This window comes from Arachis ipaensis, chromosome B1 (assembly GCF_059453495.1).
Source record: "Arachis ipaensis isolate K30076 ecotype BB chromosome B1, ASM5945349v1, whole genome shotgun sequence".
Classification (NCBI taxonomy): domain Eukaryota; kingdom Viridiplantae; phylum Streptophyta; class Magnoliopsida; order Fabales; family Fabaceae; genus Arachis; species Arachis ipaensis.
This window is the reverse complement of record NC_142436.1, coordinates 95,639,612-95,643,764: the sequence shown is the minus strand read 5'-3', so window position 1 is coordinate 95,643,764 and position 4,153 is coordinate 95,639,612. Positions and strand designations below refer to the sequence as shown.

Sequence of the window (4,153 nt, the reverse complement as noted above, 5' to 3'; positions counted from 1 at the left end):
GTTATTGATTCTCCTAGTTCAGTATGATGATTCTTGAACACAGCTGTTTCATGAGTCTTGGCCGTGGCCCTAAGCACTTTGTTTTCCAGTATTACCACCGGATACATAAATGCCACAGACACATAATTGGGTGAACCTTTTCAGATTGTGACTCAGCTTTGCTAAAGTCCCCAATTAGAGGTGTCCAGGGTTCTTAAGCACACTCTTTTTTTTTTTGCTTTGGACCTTGACTTTAACCGCTCAGTCTCAAGTTTTCACTTGACACCTACACGCCACAAGCACATGGTTAGGGATAGCTTGGTTTAGCCGCTTAGACCAGGATTTTATTCCTTTAGGCCCTCCTATCCACTGATGCTCAAAGCCTTGGGATCCTTTTTATTTGCCCTTGCCTTTTGGTTTTAAGGGTTATTGGCTTTTTGCTCTTGCCTCTTGGTTTTAAGAGCTTTTGGCTTTTTCTGCTTGCTTTTTCTTTTTCTTTCTATTTTTTTTTCTGCAAGCTTTGCTCTTTGCTGCTTTTTCTTGCTTCAAGAATCATTTTTATGATTTTTCAGATTATCAAATAACATGTCTCCTAGTCATCATTCTTTCAAGAGCCAACATATTTAACATTCTTAAACAACAACTTCAAAAGACATATGCACTGTTCAAGCATTCATTCAGAAAACAAGAAGCATTGTCACCACATGAATATAATTAAACTAAGTTCAAGGATAAATTCGAAACTCATGTACTTCTTGTTCTTTTGAATTAAAACATTTTTCATTTAAGAGAGGTGATGGATTTATAGGACATTCATAACTTTAAGACATAGTTACTAACTACTAATGATCATTTAGTGAAGACACAAACATAGATAAGCACATAACATAGAAAACGAAAAACAGAAGAAATAAGAACAAGGAATGAATCCACCTTAGTGATGGTGGCGTTTCCTTCTTGAGGAACCAATGATGTCCTTGAGCTCTTCTATGTCTCTTCCTTGTCTTTGTTGCTCCTCCCTCATTGCTTTTTGATCTTCTCTAATTTCATGAAGGATGATGGAGTGCTCTTGATGTTCCACCCTTAGTTGCTTCCAATAATTGTGTGGAAGAAAATGTCTCCCCTGAGGTATCTCAGGGATCTCTTGATTTGCAGTCAAATGTTCTACCACTGAGCTATAGACCCTTGATGGAAGCTTTTGTCTTCCCTTTTCCTCTTTCTAGAGGTTTCTCTGGCCTTAAGTGCCATCAATGGTTATGGAAAAAAAAATAAAAAGCTTATGCTTTTACCACACCAAACTTAGAATGTTGCTCGCCCTCGAGCAAAAGAAGAAAGAATAGAGGAAGAAGAATAAGATATGGAGGAGATGGGGGGATGTGTGTATTCGGCCATATGGGTGGGATTGGGTGGGAAAGAGATATTGAATTTTGTAGGTAAGTGGGATGTATGGATGTGAGTGGTGAATGGAAAACAGAAGGGATGGTCATGAATGGAGAGAGAGGGTGAGGTAGGTGGAGATCCTGTGGGGTTCACAGATCCTGAGATGATCCTGTGGTGTCCTACAGATCTTGAGGTAATCCTGTGGTGTCCACAGATCCGGAGGTGTCAAGGATTTACATCCCTGCACCCATTAGGCATGTAAAATGCCCTTGCACACAACTCTGGGCGTTCAGCGCCAGGTTGGTGCCCACTTTGGGCGTTCAACGCCCATTTGTTGCCATTTCTAGCGTTGAACACCAGAACCATGCTTGTTCTGGGTGTTCAGCGCCAAGATGCTGCCCATTTTGGGCATTCAGCGCCAGAACCATGCTCTGTTCTGGCGTTGAACGCCAGGCAGATGCTCCTCTAGGGTGTGATTTTTCTTCTGCTATTTTTGATTCCATTTTCAATTTTTATATTTATTTTGTGACTCCACATGATCATGAACCTAATAAAACATGAAAAACAAAAACAAAATTAGATAGATAAACATTGGGTTGCCTCCTAACAAGCGCTTCTTTAATGTCAATAGCTTGACAGTGGGCTCTCATGGAGCCTCACAGATGTTCAGAGCATTGTTGAAACTCTCCAACACCCAACTTAGAGTTTGGATATGGGAGTTCAACACCAAACTTAGAGTTTGGTTGTGGCCTCCCAACACCAAACTTAGAGTTTGACTGTGGGGGCTTGGGTTGACTCTTCTATGAGAGAAGCTTTTCATGCTTCCTCTCCATGGTTGCAGAGGGAGATCCTTGAGTTTTAAACACAAGGGAGTCCTCATTCCATTGAAGGACTAGTTCACCTCTGTCAACATCAATCACAGTTCTTGCTGTGGCTAGGAAAGGTCTTCCTAGGATGATGGATTCATCCTCTTCCTTTCCAGTATCCAGGACTATGAAATCAGCAGGGATGTAAAGGCCTTCAACCTTTACTAACACGTCCTCTACTTGTCCATAAGCCTGTTTTCTTGAATTATCTGCCATCTCTAATGAGATTTTAGCAGCTTGCACCCCATAGATTCCCAGTTTCTCTATTACAGAGAGGGGCATGAGGTTTATTCCTGAAACAAGGTCACACAGAGCCTTAAAGATCATGGTGCCTATGGTACAGGGTATTATGAACTTTCCAGGATCCTGTCTCTTCTGAGGCAATGTCAGTTGATCCAGATCACTTAGTTCATTGATGAACAAGGGAGGTTCAACTTCCGAAGTATCAATGCCAAATAATTTGGTATTCAGCTTCATAATTGCACCAAGAAACTTGGCAGTTTGCTCTTCAGTAACATCCTTATTCTCTTCAGAAGAGGAATACTCATCAGAGCTCATGAAGGGCATAAGGAGGTTCAATGGAACCTCTATGGTCTCTAGATGAGCCTCAGAGTCCTTTGGTTCCTCAAAGGGAAGCTCCTTATTGATCACTGGACATCCTAGGAGGTCTTCCTCCTTGGGATTCACGTCCTCCTCTCCTTCTTTAGGTTCGGCCATGGTGCTTATGTCAATGGCCTTGCACTCTCCTTTTGGATTCTCTTCTGTATTGCTTGGGAGAGTACTAGGAGGGATTTCAGTGATCCTTTTACTCAGCTGGCCCACTTGTGCTTCCAGATTTCTAATGGAAGATCTTGTTTCATTCATGAAACTTACAGTGGCCTTAGATAGATCAGAGACTAAGTTTGTTAAATTAGAAGTATTTTGTTCGGAGTTCTCTGTCTGTTGCTGAGTGGATGATGGAAAAGGTTTATTATTGTTAAACCTGTTTCAGCCACCATTATTAAAGCCTTGTTGAGGCTTTTGATCCTTCAATGAGAAATTTGGATGATTTCTCCATGATGAGTTATAGGTGTTTCCATAAGGTTCACCTAAGTAATTCACCTCTGCTATTGCAGGGTTCTCAGGATCATAAGCTTCTTCTTCATAAGAAGCCTCTTGAGTACTGTTCGATGCAGCTTGCATTCCATTCAGACTCTGAGAAATCATATTGACTTGCTGAGTCAATATTTTGTTCTGAGCCAATATGGCATTCAGAGTATCAACTTCAAGAACTCCCTTCTTCATAGGCGTCCCATTATTCACAGGATTCCTCTCAGAAGTGTACATGAACTGGTTATTAGCAACCATGTCAATGAGTTCTTGAGCTTCTGCAGACGTTTTCTTTAGGTGAATGGATCCACCTGCAGAAGTATCCAATGACATCTTAGATAACTCAGACAGACCATCATAGAATATATCCAGGATGGTCCATTCCGAAAGCATGTCAGAAGGACACTTTTTGGTCAGTCCTTTGTATCTCTCCCAAGCTTCATAGAGGGATTCACCTTCCTTCTGTCTGAAGGTTTGAACATCCACTCTAAGCTTGCTCAGCTTTTGAGGAGGAAAGAACTTGGCTAAGAAAGCCTTGACCAGCTTATCCCAAGAGTTCAGGCTATCCTTAGGTTGAGAGTCCAACCATATTCTAGCTCTGTCTCTTACAGCAAATGGGAAAAGCATGAGCCCGTAGACTTCAGGATCTACTCCATTAGTCTTAACAGTATCACAGATCTGCAAGAATTCAGTTAAGAACTGAAAAGGATCTTCAGATGGAAGTCCATGAAACTTGCAGTTTTGCTGCATTAGAGAAACTAATTGAGGTTTCAGCTCAAAGTTATTTGCTCCAATGGCAGGAATAGAGATGCTTCTTCCATGTAAATTAGAATTAGGTG

General features: G+C 41.3%; 1 non-coding gene across 1 annotated transcript; it reads left to right on the top strand.

The window, feature by feature from the left end:
* The first annotated feature begins 3,701 nt into the window (after positions 1–3,701).
* Positions 3,702–3,809, top strand: LOC148577549 (small nucleolar RNA R71). The gene has a single exon (XR_015904525.1). It is a non-coding gene; the product is annotated as a small nucleolar RNA R71 (small nucleolar RNA).
* Positions 3,810–4,153: the final 344 nt, after the last annotated feature.